The sequence below is a fragment of the Ranitomeya variabilis genome, chromosome 6, assembly GCF_051348905.1.
Source record: "Ranitomeya variabilis isolate aRanVar5 chromosome 6, aRanVar5.hap1, whole genome shotgun sequence".
NCBI classification, from domain to species: domain Eukaryota; kingdom Metazoa; phylum Chordata; class Amphibia; order Anura; family Dendrobatidae; genus Ranitomeya; species Ranitomeya variabilis.
In genome coordinates this window covers 491,003,309-491,027,408 of record NC_135237.1, presented here as the reverse complement: position 1 = coordinate 491,027,408, position 24,100 = coordinate 491,003,309, and positions in this window count along the sequence as shown.

The following is a 24,100-nucleotide window of genomic DNA, read 5'->3' as shown; positions in this document are numbered from 1 at the left end:
GATGACTTATATGGTCAGCAAAAACCCTATCAAAATTTCCACGCTGGATATTCAAGAACCCCCGAACCGTCTAACGGCCCGGGGGGAGAACACCAGCCCCCTAGAGCTTCCAGCAAAATCAGGAATCACATTTAGTACAAGCTGGACAAAAAATAAGAGCAAAGCAAATAACCAAAAAACAAGGAAGCAGGACTTAGCTTAATTTTGCAAGATCCAAGACCAGCAGACAGGAGCAAACAGAAAGGAACTGATTACAACGATGCCAGGCACAGGACTGAGAAACCAGGAAGTTTATATAGCAACACCCCTGGACTAACGACCCAGGTGGGTGCCAAACTGAGGAAAGACAATCCCAGAGTCATATCACTAGTGACCACAAGAGGGAGCCAAAAAAGTCTAATTCACAACAGCACTAGAAATATGAAAAATTGAGAATGCTTAACGCATAAATTTGCAAACTCATGTGTTCCTGGAAGCCATGTTAAGGCGATTCTCTTTTCCAGGTCCTAACAATGCCAATCCTCTCTTAGAATAAAGTCTTCATCTGTATGGGAACTTGTCTCAATATATTCAAGAAAACTTGGCCAAGGGATTTATTCATAAATCCTCTTCTCCGGCTGGTGACGGCTTCTTATTCGTGTCTAAGAAGCATAGCTCCCTATCTCTCTTTATTGACTATCGAGGGCTTAATAAAATCTCATCATTTAAACAAGTATCTCCTGCCTTTGATTTCTGAACTGTTCGACAGAGGCAAAGATCTTCTCCAAATTGAATCTGTTAGGGGTTTATAGCCTGATTCATATCCGCCAGGGTGATGAATGGAAAACTGTTGTGAATTCCGTTCTCGGGCTCCCTCCTGTGGTCATGAGTGGTACTTTGTGAGTTCTGTTCATGGGCTCCCTCTGACGACTTTTAGTGTTACGGCTGGTCTGTAGCTGGACTCCAGCTGCCTCGTTTCCTGCTAGGCCTGCTGCCTATTTAACTCCATCTGGACCTTTACTTGTTGCCTGCTGTCGTTGTATTCAGTACTGGTTCAGAACTCTCTGGGACTTCCCTTGTGACCTGTCTCCTCGTGAGAAGCTAAGTTCATGCTAGTCCTTTTTTGCTCATTTCTATTTGAAAATGTTTCTCAGTATGTTATGAGTTCAGTCCAGCTTGCTTATATGCTATTTGATTGCTAGCTGGAAGCTCTGGGGTGCGGAGTTGCGCCCCTCACATCGTGAGTCGGTGTGGGGGTCTTTTTGTATTCTCTGCGTGGATACTTTTGTAGTATTTTATACTGACCGCACAGATTCCTTGCTATCTTCTGACTTTTTAGTTATTAGCGGGCCTCATTTGCTAAATCTTATTTTTATTTCTATGTTTGTGTTTTCCCCTTAAACTCACCGTTATTATTTGTGGGGGGCTGCTTACACTTTGGGGAAAATTTCTCTGAGGCAAGTGAGGCTTTGTTTCTCTCTAGGGGTAGCTAGTTTCTCAGGCTGTGAATGAGGCGTCTAGGCCGAGTTAGGAACGCTCCACGGCTGCCTATAGTGTGGTTTGATAGGATCAGAATTGCGGTCAGTAAAGTTCCCACATTCCCAGAGCTTGTCCGTATTTTTGGGTTTACTTATCAGGTCAGTTCATGTGTTCTAACCACCAGGATCATAACAGAAAACGTCCTTTAACACCCATAACAGCCAAGTATCTCGTTATGCTTTTTGATCTGTACAACGCACCCGCCGTGTTTCAGGAAATCATCAACATCTTCGGGGATCTCCTCTACTTTTCCGTGGTCATGTATTTGGTGGACATCCTGATTTTCTCTCCTGATATAACTCCCCATAGAAGGCACATTTATGAGGTTCTGCAGCATCTACGGGAAAACAATCTGTTTGCCAAGTTATCCAAATGTGTCTTTGAGAAACTCATTGCCTTTCCTTGGTTACATTGTTGCCAGTCAGGGTCTCGAAATGGATCCTGAAACGGTTTCTGCTGTTCTCTCCTGGCCTCGTTCCCAAGGCTGTGGGTCATCCAGTGGTTCATGAGTTTCTCTAATTTCTACTGACAACTTATTTTTCATTTCTCGTCTGTCATGGCACCTATTTCCGCCTTAACTATAAAGAGGACTAATGCCAAAGTCTGGCAAGAGTCGGTCATGTCAGCCTTCCAGCACTTGAAAGAGGCCTTCGTCATCACCCCAATTTTGCAGCACCCCTATCCCAACAAGCAGTTTCTCTTGGAGGTAGATGTCTCTTCTATTGGTGTTGAGGCAGAGCTCCCGCAAAGAACCTCTTCATGGACGTCTGTCTCTTGCATTCCTTTTTCCAAACTGTTTTTGCCATCCGAACTAAACGATACCATTGGGGATCGTGAGCTTCTGGCCATTAAGATAGCGCTCAAGGAATGGCGCCATCTACTGGAATGCGCCAGCTCTCCGGTAATAATGTACATGGACCATAGAAAACTGACATTCCTGCAATCCACCCAGTGGTTGAATCCTTGTCAAGCCAAGTGGACACTTAAAATTCACTCATTTTAACTTTGAGTTACACTCCTGTCCTGCAAATGTCAAAGCAGATGCCCTGTTTCGATCCTTTGATGTGACTGATTGCCTGGAGGAGTCTCAGCAGATTATGGAAAACCACCTTTACCGCTTTATCTCTGCCCATCAGGATGACTTGGTAAAACTACTCACCTGAGCAGAGTTTTGCTAAACAACCATGTTGGGGAGTGTTCCGGAGCATTTCCATTTTACTTTGTTTATTCACAGCATCCTCAAGCGCCTTTACCTATGTTTGCTTCCTCCAGGATACCAGCAGCTGACTCCTCCTATGGCAACTTCCTTCAGATCTGGCGGCAAACTCATTTCTCCCTCCTTAAGGCCGTATCTCGGATGAAGATTCATGTAGACAAGAAGAGAGGTTCGCTTAGTATCACTCTGAGGATAAAGTGTGGTTTTGGGCCATTCAACATTCTGATGTGACCTATGACCTTCAGCTGTCGCCCAATCTTTGGATCCAGAATTCCTTTCACATTTTGGTTTTTGAAGCTGTTAGTCCTAAATTGTTTCTCCAAGATCCATACTCCTGTCCCTACTTTCATTCCTAGTAGTTGGATGTGTTCAAGGTTAAGATCATCTTGGACTCTAAGCTTCACAGTTCCACCATTCAGTATGTCTGAGATGCAATTACTAACAGCTCAGCAGTCCAATCTGGTACAAGGGCATGCTGAAGCAGTCTGTACTTTGATTGACAGCTCAGTTGTCCAGTCTAGTGCACGGGTGTGCTGAGCTGTCAGTGTGTTAATTGACAACTCTGCCGTCCAATCGGAGACTGGGATGAGCTGGCTGTCTGCAGGTGTTCATTATCCCAGGTGATTGCTAGGCTATTTAAATGGGCTGTTACTCCCAGACCTCTGCCAGCTGTACATTCAGCTACCTTCTATTTGGTTGATTGGAGGGGTTTTGGTCCTGATGAAAAGTTTTGGGAGCCCGCTGGGAATATCTGCGCCACTGTCATTCTCGAAAGGTTCCTGCCTAGCTAAAAAAGGAGTGAACAAAAAAAAGGGGGTTTATTGTCACGCCGGTGAGTCACACTGGTGGTAAGTGCCGACCTACTCACTGCCGTCACCGCTCTGGTGTTCCAAGTCTCAGGTTGTCTTGCTGAGCTGCCTCTTGCATTTCCAACACTGCTGCATCCTCCTGCTGCTGGTAAGTCTCTACCTGGCTAAAGGAATTCACAGCCAGATTCTGCAGAAACTTAACCCCACTGTGTCCTGCAGAAATTAGCTTCCCTAGCCTATCCCCAAGCATTAGAGGGTTATTCAGGTGACTCCTCTCTCCACTCCACGCCTGATCTAAGGTTCTAGTTTAGTTCCTGTTTAGTTTCCACTAAGGTGATCTCTAGTATTGTCTCTCCTGTTTTCTGAACTGGCTAGGCTATGCGCTTATTCTGATTTCTCTGCTCCTGATCTCAGCTACTTATATTGATCCTGTGCTGCCTGTATTGACCTCGGATTGTCTGAACACGTCTTTGCCTTCGTCCTCCTGTACCTCATACCAGTGTCTCTGTCCCTCCGGTCAGCTGCTGCAGACTCGGGGACTAACCTGGAGTGGTAACTGGTGACTACCTATGGCCAAGCCTATCCTCACAATCAGAGGCTCTAGTGAATACCAGGTAGTCATTTAGTTACGTCCCTCCAGGGTAAGCCCTGCCTGTGGCGTAGTGGAACTGCACCCATCAGCGTAACATAGTGATCACATGACTGCAGGTATTTGATTTACATAGTTGTGGTCATATGCTCACTCGCTCTTGTCACCTGCATCTTAAAAACATCTCCAGAATCCAACCTTTTCTCACCGTTGAAACTGCTAAGACTCTTACTGTCGCTCTTTTTCATTCCCGTCTGGACTACTGCAACTCTCTTCTGATCGGTCTCCCTCTTACCAAACTTTCTCCTCTCCAATCCATCTTGAATGCTGCAGCCAGAGTCATATTTCTGTCCAGCCGCTTCACCGATGCCTCCATCTTGTGCCAGTCATTACACTGGCTACCCATTTGCTACAGGGTCCAGTACAAACTCATCTCTCTCACCAACAAAGCTCTCCACAGTTCTGCATCGCCTTATATCTCCTCTCTCATCTCTGTCTATCGCCCTACACGTGCCCTCTGTTCTACTAACGACCTAAGACTAACATCCCCTGTAATCCGAACCTCACACCTCTGTCTCCAAGACTTCTCTTGAGCTGCGCCAGCTCTCTGGAATGCACTTCCCCAGACGATCAGACTGATACCTAGCCCCGACCTATTCAAGCGCGCTTTGAAAACCCATCTCTTCAAACAAGCCTACCACATCAACTACTCAGTAAACTAACTTTGCCCTGTTCCCTCCTTCCAAATATTACTCTGAATCTGCACCCTACTATTCATCTGTCTCCACACCCTCCATGCTCATGATAACTGCACTTGATACTTGACTATTGCACTTAAACACACGGGCTGATGACCAGATCATGCAGCTTGGTATGAAAATCCCTATCTATATATATAATTGTCTAAGGGTTTTTCCGTCTGTCTGTCCTGGAAATCCCGCGTCTCTGATTGGTCGAGGCCACCGGGCCTCGACCAATCAGCGCTGGGCACAGCATGGCGACGATGATGTCATAATGGCAATCCCGCGTCTCTGATTGGTCGAGGCCGCCGGGCCTCGACCAATCAGCGATGGGCACAGCATGGCGACGATGATGTCATAATGGCAATCCCACGTCTTTGATTGGTCGAGGCCGCCAGGCCTCGACCAATCAGCGACGGGCACAGTATCGACGTAGATGTCATAATGGTTGCCATGGCGACGATGATGTCATAAAGGTTGCCTCGACCAATCAGCGACGGGCACAGTCTGATTCTGGAATCATCATTGTCCATATACTACGGGGACATGCATATTCTAGAATACCCGATGCGTTAGAATCGGGCGACCAATCAGCGACGGGCACAGTATCGACGTAGATGTCATAATGGAAATCCCGCGTCTCTGATTGGTCGAGGCCGCCACGCCTCGACCAATCAGCGACGGGCACAGTATCGACGTAGATGTCATAATGGTTGCCATGGCAACGATGATGTCATAAATGTTGCCTCGACCAATCAGCGACGGGCACAGTCTGCCGCGAATTCTGGAATCATGATTGTCCATATACTACGGGGACATGCATATTCTAGAATACCCGATGCGTTAGGGTACCGTCACACATTGAAATTTCCATCGCTACGACGTTACGATTCGTGACGTTCTAGCGATATCGTTACGATATCGCTGTGTCTGACACGCTACTGCGATCAGACACCCTGCTGAGAATCGTACGTCGTAGCAGATCGTTTGGAACTTTCTTTCGTCGCTTGATCACCCGCTGACATCGCTGGATCGTTGTGTGTGACAGCGATCCAGCGATGTCTTCGCTTGTAACCAGGGTAAACATCGGGTAACTAAGCGCAGGGCCGCGCTTAGTAACCCGATGTTTACCCTGGTTACAAGCGTAAACGTAAAAAAACAAACCGTACATACTCACCCGTCGGTGTCCTTCAGGTCCCTTGCCGTCTGCTTCCTGCTCTGAGTGCCGGCCGGAAAGTGAGAGCAGAGCGCAGCGGTGCTGCGATCTGCTCTCACTGTACGGCTGCACTCAGAGCAGGAAGCAGACGGCAAGGGACCTGAAGGACACCGACGGGTGAGTATGTACTGTTTGTTTTTTTACGTTTACGCTGGTAACCAGGGTAAACATCGGGTTACTAAGCGCGGCCCTGCGCTTAGTTACCCGATGTTTACCCTGGTTACCCGGGAACTTCGGCATCGCTCCAGCGCCGTGATTGCAACGTGTGACCGCCGTCTACGACGCTGGAGCGATGATTATACGACGCTGCGACGTCACGAATCGTGCCGTCGCAGCGATGAAAATTTCAATGTGTGACGGTACCCTTAGAATCGGGCTACAATCTAGTTTATTATAATTGCCAGACCTGAAATAACAAGCATTTTTCACCTATTGTGTCCCCCCCATTTCCTTGTAGATTGTAAGCTTGCGAGCAGGGACCTCACCCCTAACGTCACTGTTTAAATAGTCTTAACTCGTACCGAATTTATTGTTTGTACATGTCCCCGCTTAATTGTAAAGTGCTGCGGAATATGTTGGCGCTATATAAATAAAAATTATTATTCTTATTATAGTGCTTTGGAACAAAGCACTATACTGTTATTCCACCGTGGTAAACTTCTTATTATAGTGCTTTGGAACAAAGCACTATACTGTTATTCCACCGTGGATAACTTCTTCTTATTATAGTGCTTTGGAACAAAGCACTATACTGTTATTCCACCGTGGTAAACTTCTTCTTATTCTTATTATTCAGTCCGCACGTAATGCGGCCCGAACCGCTAAACTCACAGACTCCAGTGAGGTGTCATTTCGAAGCCAGCGTTCCTGAGAGGTGTGCTAAGTATTTTTCGTGTCGATCGGATTTGTAGTTTTTGCGCAATTTGTGTTTGAAAAAAGTCTTTCAATGCGTTTCAATGGAGAAATTTTCCTATACGTTTATAATGGGCTGGTTTCTGAGGCAATTTCTAAAAATAACTGCCACCTGGCTGATTAGCTCATTGATATGCGCAGTCAGACACAGTTACTATGCCAACGCCTATGAAATCTACATCAGCTCACCAGGTCACAAGTTTTGTCAGATAATATCAGCTCTTAAAGTGACAGTACAGCACAATTCCAAACCACTATCCGTAGTCTTATAATTATTAGACTGTGGCCCGATTCTAACTCATCGGGTATTCTAGAATATGCATGTCCACGTAGTATATTGCACAGCCACGCAGTATACAGTGCAGAGCCGTGCAGTACACAGCGCAGAGCCGCGCAGTACACAGCGCAGAGCCGCGCAGTACACAGCGCAGAGCCGCGCAGTATAAAGCGCAGAGCCGCGCAGTACACAGCGCAGAGCCGCGCAGTACACAGCGCAGAGCTGTGCAGTACACAGCGCAGAGCCGCTCAGTATAAAGCGCAGAGCCGTGCAGTACACAGCGCAGAGCCGCGCAGTACACAGCGCAGAGCCGTGCAGTACACAGCGCAGAGCCGCGCAGTATAAAGCGCAGAGCCGTGCAGTACACAGCGCAGAGCCGCGCAGTACACAGCGCAGAGCCGCGCAGTACACAGCGCAGAGCCGCGCAGTATAAAGCGCAGAGCCGCGCAGTACACAGCGCAGAGCCGCGCAGTACACAGCGCAGAGCCGTGCAGTACACAGCGCAGAGCCGCGCAGTTTAAAGCGCAGAGCTGTGCAGTACACAGCGCAGAGCCGCGCAGTACACAGCGCAGAGCCGTGCAGTACACAGCGCAGAGCCGCGCAGTATAAAGCGCAGAGCCGTGCAGTACACAGCGCAGAGCCGCGCAGTACACAGCGCAGAGCTGCGCAGTACACAGCGCAGAGCCGCGCAGTATAAAGCGCAGAGCCGCGCAGTATAAAGCGCAGAGCCGCGCAGTACACAGCGCAGAGCCGCGCAGTACACAGCGCAGAGCCGTGCAGTACACAGCGCAGAGCCGCGCAGTATAAAGCGCAGAGCCGTGCAGTACACAGCGCAGAGCCGCGCAGTACACAGCGCAGAGCCGTGCAGTACACAGCGCAGAGCCGCGCAGTATAAAGCGCAGAGCCGTGCAGTACACAGCGCAGAGCCGTGCAGTACACAGCGCAGAGCCGCGCAGTACACAGCGCAGAGCCATGCAGTACACAGCGCAAAGCCGCGCAGTATAAAGCGCAGAGCCGCGCAGTATAAAGCGGAGAGCCGCGCAGTACACAGCGCAGAGCCGAGCAGTACACAGCGCAGAGCCGCGCAGTAGACAGCGCAGAGCCGTGCAGTACAGAGCGCAGAGCCGCACAGTATAAAGCGCAGAGCCGCGCAGTATACCGCGCAGAGCCGTGCAGTACACAGCGCAGAGCCGCGCAGTACACAGCGCAGAGCCGCGCAGTACACAGCTCAGAGCCGCGCAGTACACAGCGCAGAGCCGCGCAGTACACAGCGCAGAGCCGAGCAGTACACAGCGCAGAGCCGCGCAGTACACAGCGCAGAGCCGCGCAGTACACAGCGCAGAGCCGCGCAGTATACAGCGCAGAGCTGCGCAGTACACAGCGCAGAGCCGCGCAGTACAGAGCGCAGAGCCGCACAGTATAAAGCGCAGAGCCGCGCAGTACACAGCGCAGAGCCGCGCAGTACACAGCGCAGAGCCGCGCAGTACACAGTGCAGAGCCGCACAGTACACAGCACAGAGCCGCGCAGTACACAGCGCAGAGCCACCCAGTATACAGCGCAGAGCCGCGCAGTACGCAGCGTAGAGCCACGCAGTATGCAGCGCAGAGCCGCGCAGTATACAGCGCTGAGCCGCGTAGTATACAGCGCAGAGCCCCGCAGTATACAGTGCAGAGCCCCGCAGTATACAGCGCAGACACGCGCAGTACACAGCACGGACACGCGCAGTACACAGCGCAGAGCCGCGCAGTACACAGCGCAGAGCCGCGTAGTATACAGCGAAGAGCCACGCAGTATATAGCGCAGAGCCGCGCAGTACAAAGCGCAGAGCTGCGCAGAGCTGCGCAGTATACAGCGCAGAGCCGCGCAGTATACAGCGCAGAACGCGCAGTACACAGTGCAGAGCCGCGCAGTACACAGCGCAGAGCCGTGCAGTACACAGCGCAGAGCCGCGCAGTACACAGCGCAGAGCCACGCAGTATACAGCGCAGAGCCGCGTAGTATACAGCGCAGAGCCGCGTAGTATACAGCGCAGAGCCACGCAGTATACAGCACAGAGCCACGCAGTATACAGCGCAGAGCCACGTAGTTATACTGCCCAGTCACGTAGTATATTGTCCAGTCACATAGTATACTGCATATCCCTGTTAAAAAAAAAAAGAATTAAAATAAAAAAGTTACATACTCACCTCCTGGAGCGGCCGGTATCTGATGGTTGTTGCACCTCCTAGAGCGGCCGGTACACGATGCTTGTTGCACCTGGAGTGGCCGGTACCCGATGCTTGTTGCGCGCTCCGGTCCCAAGAGTGCATTGCGGTCTCACGAGATGATGACGTAGCGGTGTTGTGAGACAGAAAGACGGAAGTGCCCTTAGATAATTAGATAGTAGATTACCCCACTCACCAATTCGGAACCCGAGAGGCCCGGCCCACCAAATCGGACCCCGAGGGGCCCGGCCCACCAAATCGGACCCAGAGTGACCCCGCCCCCTAAATCAGACCCAGAGTGACCCCGCCCACCAAATCGGACCCAGAGTGGCTCCGCCCACCAAATCGGACCCAGAGTGACCCCTTCCACCAAATCAGACCCAGAGTGACCCCTTCCACCAAATCGGACCCAGAGTGACCCCTTCCACCAAATCGGGCCCAGAGTGACCCCGCCCACCAAATCGGACCCAGAGTGACCCCACCCACCAAATCGGACCCTGAGGTGCCCAGCCCACCAAATCAGACCCTGAGGTGCCCAGCCCACCAAATCGGACCGAGTGACCCCACCCACCAAATTGGTCCCTAAGGTGCCCCGCCCACCAAATCGGACCCAGAGTGGCTCCGCCCACCGAATCGGACCCAGAGTGGCCGCGCCCACAGAATCGGACCAAAAGTGACCCCGCCCACCGAATCGGACCTAGATTTACCCCGCCCACAAAATCAGACCCAGATTGACCCAACCCACCAAATCGGACCGCCTGAGGGGCACCCAAGTGTGAAAGTCTTGCAGGGGCAGCCCGGGCACCATTCCAAAGCACTATCTGTAGTTCCTTCAGGAAATACCCATCTAGTTATTATTATAGTGCTTTGGAACAAAGCACTATACTGTTATTCCACCGTGGTAAACTTCTTCTTATTATAGTGCTTTGGAACAAAGCACTATACTGTTATTCCACCGTGGTAAACTTCTTCTTATTCTTATTATTCAGTCCGCACGTAATGCGGCCCGAACCGCTAAACTCACAGACTCCAGTGAGGTGTCATTTCGAAGCCAGCGTTCCTGAGAGGTGTGCTAAGTATTTTTCGTGTCGATCGGATTTGTAGTTTTTGCGCAATTTGTGTTTGAAAAAAGTCTTTCAATGCGTTTCAATGGAGAAATTTTCCTATACGTTTATAATGGGCTGGTTTCTGAGGCAATTTCTAAAAATAACTGCCACCTGGCTGATTAGCTCATTGATATGCGCAGTCAGACACAGTTACTATGCCAACGCCTATGAACTCTACATCAGCTCACCAGGTCACAAGTTTTGTCAGATAATATCAGCTCTTAAAGTGACAGTACAGCACAATTCCAAACCACTATCCGTAGTCTTATGATTATTAGACTGTGGCCCGATTCTAACTCATCGGGTATTCTAGAATATGCATGTCCACGTAGTATATTGCACAGCCACGCAGTATACAGTGCAGAGCCGTGCAGTACACAGCGCAGAGCCGCGCAGTACACAGCGCAGAGCCGCGCAGTACACAGCGCAGAGCCGCGCAGTATAAAGCGCAGAGCCGCGCAGTACACAGCGCAGAGCCACGCAGTACACAGCGCAGAGCCGTGCAGTACACAGCGCAGAGCCGCGCAGTATAAAGCGCAGAGCCGTGCAGTACACAGCGCAGAGCCGCGCAGTACACAGCGCAGAGCCGCGCAGTACACAGCGCAGAGCCGCGCAGTATAAAGCGCAGAGCCGCGCAGTACACAGCGCAGAGCCGCGCAGTACACAGCGCAGAGCCGTGCAGTACACAGCGCAGAGCCGCGCAGTACACAGCGCAGAGCCGTGCAGTACACAGCGCAGAGCCACGCAGTATAAAGCGCAGAGCCGTGCAGTACACAGCGCAGAGCCGTGCAGTACACAGCGCAGAGCCGCGCAGTACACAGCGCAGAGCCGCGCAGTATAAAGCGCAGAGCCGCGCAGTACAAAGCGCAGAGCCGCGCAGTACACAGCACAGAGCCGTGCAGTACACAGCGCAGAGCCGCGCAGTTTAAAGCGCAGAGCCGTGCAGTACACAGCGCAGAGCCGCGCAGTATAAAGCGCAGAGCCGTGCAGTACACAGCGCAGAGCCGCGCAGTACACAGCGCAGAGCCGCGCAGTACACAGCGCAGAGCCGTGCAGTACACAGCGCAGAGCCGCGCAGTATAAAGCGCAGAGCCGCGTAGTATACAGCGAAGAGCCACGCAGTATATAGCGCAGAGCCGCGCAGTACAAAGCGCAGAGCTGCGCAGAGCTGCGCAGTATACAGCGCAGAGCCGCGCAGTATACAGCGCAGAACGCGCAGTACACAGTGCAGAGCCGCGCAGTACACAGCGCAGAGCCGTGCAGTACACAGCGCAGAGCCGCGCAGTACACAGCGCAGAGCCACGCAGTATACAGCGCAGAGCCGCGTAGTATACAGCGCAGAGCCGCGTAGTATACAGCGCAGAGCCACGCAGTATACAGCACAGAGCCACGCAGTATACAGCGCAGAGCCACGTAGTTATACTGCCCAGTCACGTAGTATATTGTCCAGTCACATAGTATACTGCATATCCCTGTTAAAAAAAAAAAGAATTAAAATAAAAAAGTTACATACTCACCTCCTGGAGCGGCCGGTATCTGATGGTTGTTGCACCTCCTAGAGCGGCCGGTACACGATGCTTGTTGCACCTGGAGTGGCCGGTACCCGATGCTTGTTGCGCGCTCCGGTCCCAAGAGTGCATTGCGGTCTCACGAGATGATGACGTAGCGGTGTTGTGAGACAGAAAGACGGAAGTGCCCTTAGATAATTAGATAGTAGATTACCCCGCTCACCAATTCGGAACCCGAGAGGCCCGGCCCACCAAATCGGACCCCGAGGGGCCCGGCCCACCAAATCGGACCCAGAGTGACCCCGCCCCCTAAATCAGACCCAGAGTGACCCCGCCCACCAAATCGGACCCAGAGTGGCTCCGCCCACCAAATCGGACCCAGAGTGACCCCTTCCACCAAATCAGACCCAGAGTGACCCCTTTCACCAAATCGGACCCAGAGTGACCCCTTCCACCAAATCGGGCCCAGAGTGACCCCGCCCACCAAATCGGACCCAGAGTGACCCCACCCACCAAATCGGACCCTGAGGTGCCCAGCCCACCAAATCAGACCCTGAGGTGCCCAGCCCACCAAATCGGACCGAGTGACCCCACCCACCAAATTGGTCCCTAAGGTGCCCCGCCCACCAAATCGGACCCAGAGTGGCTCCGCCCACCAAATCGGACCCAGAGTGGCCGCGCCCACAGAATCGGACCAAAAGTGACCCCGCCCACCGAATCGGACCTAGATTTACCCCGCCCACAAAATCAGACCCAGATTGACCCAACCCACCAAATCGGACCGCCTGAGGGGCACCCAAGTGTGAAAGTCTTGCAGGGGCAGCCCGGGCACCATTCCAAAGCACTATCTGTAGTTCCTTCAGGAAATACCCATCTAGTTATTATAGTGCTTTGGAACAAAGCACTATACTGTTATTCCACCGTGGTAAACTTCTTCTTATTCTTATTATTCAGTCCGCACGTAATGCGGCCCGAACCGCTAAACTCACAGACTCCAGTGAGGTGTCATTTCGAAGCCAGCGTCCCCAAGAGGTGTGCTAAGTATTTTTCGTGCCGATCGGATTTGTAGTTTTTGCGCAATTTGTGTTTGAAAAAAGTCTTTCAATGCGTTTCAATAGGGAAATTGTCCCATACGTTTATAATGGGCTGGTTTCTGAGGCAATTTCTAAAAATAACTGCCACCTGGCTGATTAGCTCATTGATATGCGCAGTCAGACACAGTTACTATGCCAACGCCTATGAAGTCTACATCAGCTCACCAGGTCACAAGTTTTGTCAGATAATATCAGCTCTTAAAGTGACAGTACAGCACAATTCCACACCACTATCCTTAGTCTTATGATTATTACACTGTGGCCCGATTCTAACTCATCGGGTATTCTAGAATATGCATGTCCACGTAGTATATTGCACAGCCACGCAGTATACAGTGCAGAGCCGCGCAGTACACAGCGCAGAGCCGCGCAGTACACAGCGCAGAGCCGCGCAGTACACAGCGCAGAGCCGCGCAGTACACAGCGCAGAGCCGCGCAGTACACAGCGCAGAGCCGCGCAGTACACAGCGCAGAGTCGCGCAGTATAAAGCGCAGAGCCGCGCAGTACACAGCGCAGAGCCGCGCAGTACACAGCGCAGAGCCACGCAGTACACAGCGCAGAGCCACGCAGTATAAAGCGCAGAGCCGCGCAGTACAAAGCGCAGAGTCGCGCAGTATAAAGCGCAGAGCCGCGCAGTACACAGCGCAGAGCCGCGCAGTACACAGCGCAGAGCCGCGCAGTACAAAGCGCACAGTCGCGCAGTATAAAGCGCAGAGCCACGCAGTACACAGCGCAGAGCCGCGCAGTACACAGCGCAGAGCCGTGCAGTATACAGCGCAGAGCCGCGCAGTATACAGCGCAGAGCCGCGCAGTACACAGCGCAGAGCCGCCCAGTATACAGCGCAGAGCCGCGCAGTATACAGCGCAGAGCCGCGCAGTACACAGCGTAGAGCCACGCAGTATACAGCGCAGAGCCGCGCAGTATACAGCGCAGAGCCGCGTAGTATACAGCGCAGAGCCCCGCAGTATACAGTGCAGAGCCCCGCAGTATACAGCGCAGAGCCGTGCAGTACACAGTGCAGAGCCGCGCAGTACACAGCGCAGAGCCGCGCAGTATACAGCGCAGACACACGCAGTACACAGCACGGACACGCGCAGTACACAGCGCAGAGCCGCGCAGTACAGAGCGCAGAGCCGCGCAGTATACAGCGAAGAGCCACGCAGTATATAGCGCAGAGCCGCGCAGTACAAAGCGCAGAGCCGCGCAGTATACAGCGCAGAGCCGCGTAGTATACAGCGCAGAGCCGCGTAGTATAAAGCGCAGAGCCGCGCAGTATAAAGCGCAGAGCCGCGCAGTACACAGCACAGAGCCGCGCAGTACACAGCGCAGAGCCGCGCAGTACACAGCGGAGAGCCGCGCAGTACACAGCGCAGAGCCGAGCAGTACACAGCGCAGAGCCGCGCAGTACACAGCGCAGAGCCGCGCAGTACACAGCGGAGAGCCGCGCAGTACACAGCGCAGAGCCGCGCAGTACACAGCGTAGAGCCGCGCAGTACACAGCGTAGAGCCGCGCAGTACAGAGCGCAGAGCCGCGCAGTATAAAGCGCAGAGCCGCGCAGTACACAGCGCAGAGCCGCGCAGTACACAGCGCAGAGCCGCGCAGTACACAGCGCAGAGCCGCGCAGTACACAGCGCAGAGCCGCGCAGTACACAGCACAGAGCCACGCAGTACACAGCGCAGAGCCACCCAGTATACAGCGCAGAGCCGCGCAGTATACAGCGCAGAGCCGCGCAGTACACAGCGTAGAGCCACGCAGTATGCAGCGCAGAGCCGCGCAGTATACAGCGCAGAGCCGCGTAGTATACTGTGCAGAGCCCCGCAGTAAACAGCGCAGAGCCGCGCAGTACACAGCGTAGAGCCACGCAGTATGCAGCGCAGAGCCGCGCAGTATACAGTGCAGAGCCCCGCAGTATACAGCGCAGAGCCGCGCAGTACAAAGCGCAGAGCCACGCAGTATACAGCGCAGAGCCGCGCAGTATACAGCGCAGAACGCGCGGTACACAGTGCAGAGCCGCGCAGTACACAGCGCAGAGCCGTGCAGTACACAGCGCAGAGCCGCGCAGTACACAGCGCAGAGCCACGCAGTATACAGCGCAGAGCCGCGTAGTATACAGCGCAGAGCCGCGTAGTATACAGCGCAGAGCCGCGTAGTATACAGCGCAGAGCCACGCAGTATACAGCGCAGAGCCACGCAGTATACAGCACAGAGCCACGTAGTTATACTGCCCAGTCACGTAGTATATTGTCCAGTCACATAGTATACTGCATATCCCTGTTAAAAAAAAAAAAGAATTAAAATAAAAAAGTTACATACTCACCTCCTGGAGCGGCCGGTATCTGATGGTTGTTGCACCTCCTAGAGCGGCCGGTACACGATGCTTGTTGCACCTGGAGTGGCCGGTACCCGATGCTTGTTGCGCGCTCCGGTCCCAAGAGTGCATTGCGGTCTCACGAGATGATGACGTAGCGGTGTTGTGAGACAGAAAGACGGAAGTGCCCTTAGACAATTATATAGTAGATTACCCCGCTCACCAAATCGGACCCCGAGGGGCCCGGCTCACCAAATCAGACCCAGAGTGACCCCGCCCCCTAAATCAGTCCCAGAGTGACCCCGCCCACCAAATCGGACCCAGAGTGGCTCCGCCCACCAAATCGGACCCAGAGTGACCACTTCCACCAAATCAGACCCAGAGTGACCCCTTCCACCAAATCGGACCCAGAGTGACCCCTTCCACCAAATCAGGCCCAGAGTGACCCCGCCCACCAAATCGGACCCAGAGTGACCCCACCCACCAAATCGGACCCTGAGGTGCCCAGCCCACCAAATCAGACCCTGAGGTGCCCAGCCCACCAAATCGGACCGAGTGACCCCACCCACCAAATTGGTCCCTAAGGTGCCCCGCCCACCAAATCGGACCCAGAGTGGCTCCGCCCACCGAATCGGACCCAGAGTGGCCGCGCCCACAGAATCGGACCAAAAGTGACCCCGCCCACCGAATCGGACCTAGATTTACCCCGCCCACAAAATCAGACCCAGATTGACCCAACCCACCAAATCGGACCGCCTGAGGGGCACCCAAGTGTCAAAGTCTTGCAGGGGCAGCCCGGGCACCATTCCAAAGCACTATCTGTAGTTCCTTCAGGAAATACCCATCTAGTTATAGTGCTTTGGAACAAAGCACTATACTGTTATTCCACCGTGGTAAACTTCTTCTTATTCTTATTATTCAGTCCGCACGTAATGCGGCCCGAACCGCTTCACTCACAGACTCCAGTGAGGTGTCATTTCGAAGCCAGCGTCCCCAAGAGGTGTGCTAAGTATTTTTCGTGTCGATCGGATTTGTAGTTTTGGCGCAATTTGCGTTTGAAAAAAGTGTTTCAATGCATTTCAATACGGAAATTTTACCATACGTTTATAATGGGCCTGATTTCTGAGGCAATTTCTAAAAATAACTGCCAACTGCCACCTGGCTGATTGGCTCATTGATATGCGCAGTCAGACTCAGTTACTATGCCAACGCCTACGAACTCTACCATGACAGTTTTGCCAGATAATATCAACTCTTAAAGTGACCCACCCACCAATCGGATCCCGAGGTGCGCAGCCCACCAAATTGGACCCCGAGTGGCCTCGCCCAACAAATCGGACCCAGAGTGGCCTCGCCCACCAAATCGGACCCGGAGTGGCGCCGCCCGCCGAATCGGACCCGGAGTGACTCCGCCCGCCAAATCAGACCCGGAGTGACTCCGCCCGCCAAATCGGACCCGGAGTGGCGCCGCCCGCCAAATCGGACCCGGAGTGGCGCCGCCCGCCAAATCGGACCCGGAGTGGCGCCGCCCGCCAAATCGGACCCGGAGTGGCGCCGCCCGCCAAATCAGACCCGGAGTGGCGCCGCCCGCCAAATCGGACCCAGAGTGGCCCCACCCACCAAATCGGTTCCAGAGTGGCCCCACCCACCAAATCGGACCCAGAGTGGCCCCACCCACTAAATCGGTTCCAGAGTGGCCCCACCCACCAAATCGGACCCAGAGTGGCCCCACCCACCAAATCGGTTCCAGAGTGGCCCCACCCACCAAATCGGTTCCAGAGTGGCCCCACCCACCAAATCAGCACCTGAGTAATGCAAACACCTCAGAATATCTCAAAACCTGAGGTAAAATACTGAGTGATGCAAACACTTCAGAATATCTCACGCCCTGAGTTGTCTACTTGTCCATAGGATTTTTTAGAATCGTGAAGTAAACCTCTGGGAGAGGTGAGCACCTCAGAGCTGCTAGTACCGTGAGGTAATTGTCTAGTTATTATAGTGCTTTGAAAAGCACTATCTTGTAATCTGAACGCTGCTAATTTATTATAGTGCTTTGAAAAAAACACTATTTTGATAATTCCTTGCTCTCAGTTCTACTGTATCTAATTGAGGGGGAAAAGCCTATTGTGTATGTTTTGGCTTTCTAATAGTTATGGATTCGAGCTGAAGGCACATCTTCAAACAGAAAACTTAAATTACACAAAAAATTGATAATATGCTTATTTTTTTGTCAATCAGCTGTGTGGTCAGCTGAAGTTGATTGCTGTGATGCAACCTAGGATTTTTACTTTCACTTTACCTCAGCCTGTGTGAGAGAGCACTTCAACATCTATTCAATTGTCATATTACACTGAACAGGTTAGAAAAATTATATGTAATTAATATATTAGTGATCATACATTTACTTATTGGCTCTTGTTATTGTCTGGTGCATTTTTTTTAACATTTGTTGGTAACTTATGGGACAGACACATTTTGGAGTCGCCAGTTGTTTTATGACAGGATTTTTCCATTACTCTGTTATTTGGTAGGATTGTTCTGAGAGGATTTTTCTATTTTGCTATATTCCCACTACTGTTATAGGTTTCCTATCACAGAAAAAGCTGAACGGGAGCATTTTTACCTTCAACTTTGCTACAGCCTGTGTAACCGAACACATCATCATCAATTCAATTAGCATATTACAGTGAACAGGTTAGAGACATTTTATGTAATTAATATATTGGAGATGATACATTTACTTACTGGCTTTTGTTATTGTCTGGTGCATTCTTTTTGGGGTTTTTTCTGTTAACCTATGGTGACAGATCCATTTCTGACCCACCATCTGTTTTATAGAATTTTTAGATTAGGTCTTATTCACACAGGAAATTAGTGCTAGCAAAATTGCTTTGAACAGAGGTGATTTTTTTTCTATGGGCTCCTATGGTAGAATAATTGCTAGCAATTTAAAATTTAAAAATTTAGGGCAGTGCTTTCCTGTCATAGGACACCATAGTAAAAATATAGTCTCTGTTCAAAGTGATTGTTCACTAGAAAAATCGCTAGCAATAATTGCTAGGGAAAATCGCCTGAGTGAATAAGGTCTTAGGCTTCATGCACATGGCCACTTTTGCCCAGTGCTGCTGGTAATTATCATTTTGATTTTCTCCACCATTACCATTATAGGTCAGTAACCTACTGTATAATCAGCAATTACCACTGGTCTTTTTGCTGGCCCCATTGAAATAATTAGGGCGCAGTCCTACTATGAATTTTCGGTGGTGATAATCGCAGCCAGAAAAAGCACTTGTGTGAATAGGCTCTTAAGGCCCCATCACACAGTACGAGATTTGTCATAACGATTTGACAATCTGTGATGTAGCAGGCTTGTAACTCTGACTTCATACTGTGTGAAATACTGTACATGGTTGGGCCCCTGCTCTTCTTTGTATAAGGTGAAAGTTCAGCCCTTTCTTTGCTCCTAGGAATCCTGCTGTGACCGCGCTATCGCTACATGTGACAGCGGGATATGACATTGTATACATATGTCGCAGAATCACAATTGCAGAGGTTATCTGCCAGTGTGACAGGGCCCTTACTCTGTTATTTTAGAGGATTTTTCTATTAAGCTACATTTTCAGTATTGTTACAGGTTTTTGGTCACCTGCTCTGTCATAGAAACAACTGAACGAAAGGCAAGAGGAGAAAAATGTATTAATTTTTGTTCTTTTTGATAGTGGGAATGGAATGGATTCATTTGGCCTCTGTGGTATGCTTTCCGTTTTTAAAAATACAAAAGCAAAGGTTGCAACCCTTTTGTTTCTGTTTAAAAAAACTGAAAAGAATACAAATGAATATAAAATGAATCATATAATTTCCCATTGCCTTCAATGAGAACAAAAACGAATCAATTTTTCTCCATTTTCTTCAATTCATGGATGGAGTAACTTGTAGAGAAAGGGAGTCAGAACAGTAGAAGTCAGCATTTAGGGCTAAAACACACGGCCAAAAAAAGCATCTGAATTCAGATGCTTTTTTTGGGCGTGTGTGAAGCTCTGGCCGCGAGTAAGCAGTGCAGAACTCTGAGGCTCAGGTGAGCCTCCGAGTACAGGCCAGACCGACCATGGCACTCAGAGACTGAACTCTGAGCACTGAGCAATTGTCGGGTGCTCAGAGTTCAGTCCCTGAGTGCCGTGTTCAGGCCGGGCTGTGCTCTGGGGCTCACCTGAGCTGCAGAGTTCAGTTCTGCAGACCAGGCATCCAGGGTGGATATCCCTGTCCAAATTTAGATGGGAATATTCACCCGTGTGTCTTTGCCCTTACTTTGACAGGATTTTTCAGACAGAATTTATCTATTAGGTTGTGTTCACACATTCATTTTTTTCAGTTATGCTGATCAGTTTTTTTTTCATTTGGCTGCACCAAAAAAAAAAAACATCTGTTTGCTTCAGATCCATTTTTATTTCAGTTTTTGAGTAACACAACAGCACAGGCTGCAGCAGAGATGTTTAAGTGTATAAAGCTAAAACAAAATGGATCTAAAGCAAACTGAAGCCATTCCGTTTTTTCAAGCTTCATTGAAATCAATAGCAGAAAAATGATTTTGTTACATGCTAAAACATATGTACGAGCACAATTATTGCGTGACTATATAGTGTGGCATCACACAACCCTGTTGCACAAAAATGCTATTTATATTTGCTATTCTGAGGTGATTCTTACTGTTGAAAACAATGCGTTCAGACTTTTGCCATGATTCTCTGGTGCAAGATTTCTGGCAAACACTTGCCCGTGTTTTTTAGCCGCTATACATCTGTCTTTTAGTTTAGTTGCTCCAAAAAACAGATCAGTATGAGAACCCCTTTACACTCTTCAATCATTGTTCATCAATTGTTCGGCAGATCTGTGGTTGCAGTGAAATTGTGGACAATCAAGGCCAGATTTGTGGCCATGTGCAAATGGAATATGTCCCCAATTTAACAGCAAGCACTGATGTGATGAACCATCAATAAACAATCATTGAAGTGTATAAATGGGTCCTCAGGGTTCATTGACATCTACATTTTGACAGATCCACCCTACTCTGCTTTTCAGCAGCAAGATGAATTGGTAACACACATAGAAACTATTACTAAAGGGGGTCTAATACTGTGATGTTGCTATAAGCGATTGTTGACAAGCATCGCTCATGGCTATATGCTGGTATGTTGGTCGCTTTGGTTAGACCCAGTGATACTCACTAGTAATCATAGCAACTTATTGAACAATTAGCCATGGTTGCAATTCTTCTAAAATATGGCAATATAAATACATTGCTGTGGTTTTAGCAGTATTGCTAGAATTGCATTTAAATGCAGTATTTGCCTGTCGCTAGTGACAGGTGAATGACTTGCCATCTCCCAGGCATAAGCAGTTAAGTATGATTTATTGCTCAGTACCCAGTTTGTGGCTGCATTCAAAGCTAGTAATATTGCTTGTTAGATGGCTGATGCCAGCCAATATCATTGATACTGATGTTCATTGTGTAAACCTCCCCTAACACTGACAAGAGGAGACCATGTACTAAAATTGCGTTAATTTGCTTGTGCTTTTTATAAGTGGAAAGACAACTCATGTATGCAGTATTTTTATCCTTGTTTATAAAAAGTGCTAGCAGATTAACATTATTTTAGTCTATGGTTCCTCTTTTTAGTGTTATGGGGGGTCACATGCACAGATATCTCTAGAAATATTGTTTGTTAGAGGCTGGCACCAGCGATCTAACGAACAATATCACTATATTAGAAGTGGGCTGCAATTCTGGCATCCAGTTATGAATTAATTGCTTGATGTGTAGCAGATTGTGGTCCATTCTGATGTTCACTATAGCTAATTGATAGTGCCATTTGAAAGCAGCTCTAGTAATATCACTAGACCTGAGCAATGTATTTTTATTGCCGTGGGTGTAGTGGAATCACAAACTATGATTTCTCTCTCTGATTAGCAGCCTTGACTGTTTGTGGCTGCCAGGGATCATTCACAGTGATATTCTCATGTGTAAACCTCCACTTAGTGCACGATGTTACAATGCGTTTTACTGAACTATGCAATAATGTAGATGTAAATGTAGCCATAGGACTAAAACACACGGGCAAGACTTTCGCATAACTGTTGTGTGATAAAATCTTCCTAGCAGTTGCAGCTCATAGTTTTTAATGGGCTTAAACAGATGGATGTTTTTCTTGCCACAATGGCGGCAAGTAAAAAAAGTGCTAATGTGTTATTCTGCTGTGGGTATCGCAGCACAGTAGAACAATGTAATATAATAGTCAAGCGACAAGGTCGTGTGATGTTACAACAGTGCCGCATGACTATCACACAAGCCCATGGGGGTTCACTCTTAGGGGAGCTTTACACACTATAATATATTTGGTAGTGATTGCTAGTAATTGTCGCTAGTGTGATTGCATGACCCAACGTTTGTTGCATTCAATCTTAGAGATGATCACTAGCGTTAAAAACAGCTTGTTTGGTTGGTCGTTTCAACTGCTGCAATGCAAAATCAATTCTATTACATTCCAATACAATTCACTCCATTTGAGATAATAAAAAGTTACTGCGATCTAAAATCTGCTGAACATCTGCAATCAATTAGTGATGGATTGCTCTGTCAGGTTTGTGGCTGCATTCAAATGGAAAAATATCGGCCACATACAGCTGGCACTAGCGATCACCTGCACAATATCATGAGCAATACATTGTGTAAAGCTCTCCTTTGGGTGTGTTTACACGATACAATCATTGTATGTCTGGTTGTTGACGGAAGCAAATTTGTGCAGATACAATATAATATCTTTCCTTTTGTACACAGCCACATATCTGGCAGTGCGCAATTAATTGCTCAAAAGTCATAGGTCATTTGCAGTCTGCTTTTCAGTGATATTTGCACAACTGTTGCAATGAATTTGTAGTGTAGCCAATGAGGCAAATTTTCACTGACGCAAATGTTTTAGTGAACGACTATTAGAAGTAGGATACACTGTCCTATTTGAGATTGGACATCCAATGTCAGATCCTATTGAGCTCTATGGGTCCATTGCTTACTAAGGCCAGTTTCACACGTCAGTGGCTCTGGTACGTGAGGTGACAGTTTCCTCACGTACCGGAGACACTGACACACGTAGACTCCTAAAAATCAATGCATCTGTTCAGATGTCATTGATTTTTTGCGGACCGTGTCTCCGTGTGCCAAACACGGAGACATGTCAGTGTTCGTGGGAGCGCACGTATTACACGGACCCATTAAAGTCAATGGGTCCGTGTAAAACACGGACCTCATACGGACATTCTCCGTCTGGGGTCCGTGTGCGTGCAGGAGACAGTGCTACAGTAAGCACTGTCCCCCCACATGGTGCTGAAGCCGCGATTCATATGTTCCCTGCAGCAGCGTTTGCTGCAGAGAAAATATGAATAATAGTGTTCAAAATAAAGATCTATGTGTCCGCCGCCCTCCCACCCCCTGTGCGCCCCCCCCGCTGTTCAGAAAATACTCACCCGCTCCCACGTTGGCTGTCACTCCTTCCTCTCTGCCCCGCGCCTTCTACTGTATGCGGTCACGTGGGGCCACTCATTTACAATCATGAATAGTTGGCTCCGCCCCTATGGGAGGTGGAGCCACATATTCATGACTGTAAATGATCAGCCCCACGTGACCGCATACAGGAGAAGATGGGGCCAGACCAGGAAGGAGCGACAGCCAACGAGGGAGTGGGTGAGTATTTTCTGAACAGCGGGGGGGGGGGGGGCGCACAGGGGGTGGGGGGGCGGCAGACACATAGATCTTTATTTTAAACACTATTATTCATATTTTCTCTGCAGCAAACGCTGCTGCAGGGAACATATGAATCGCGGCTTCAGCACGATGCAGGGTACCACACGCGTGGGTACCACACGTTCCGTGTGGTACCCACTCGCCATATGGGCAGCACACGTGTGCCGCACGTATGGCCTACGTGAGTTCCCAGGCACACGGACACGGATAACTCCGGTAACGATTTATTCCGGTACCGGAATTATCTGGACGTGTGGGACAGCCCTAAATTAGCATCCAATTCAACTATCTGACAGTCTGATCTGATTTTTAAAGATCAGACCTGTCGGACTTTAATGTGAGATTGAATGTTGATCCATAGGAATCAATGGCTCCAACATCAAAATTGGATAGGGTACAATTAGATGCCATCAGTAGCATCTGACATTGGATCTGACTTTGGATGTTGGATCTCATGTCAGACAGTGTGTGCTAGGTCTTATTTGGCTGCTAGTGATTGTCGCAGCGCTAAAACTGAACTATTGGTTGTGTAGTCACAACAGCCACTATAGCTAGTGATGGATTTGTCTAAGGTCATGTTCACACTTGTCGGATTACAGACTGATTCTTCTGTCAGAATTTTCAGTAGGATTTTTCAGTTCCGTAGGCTTAATCTGAATTAACCCATAGGCAGCAATGTAAAACAGTCAAATCCCTGTGCACACTTGCTAGGGGAATTTTCTGACCGGATTCGTCCGGATTTTTCACTCCGCTGCATGTTGTTGTTCTCGTCGGATCCATGTCGGAGCTCCGATGGGGGCAATGCA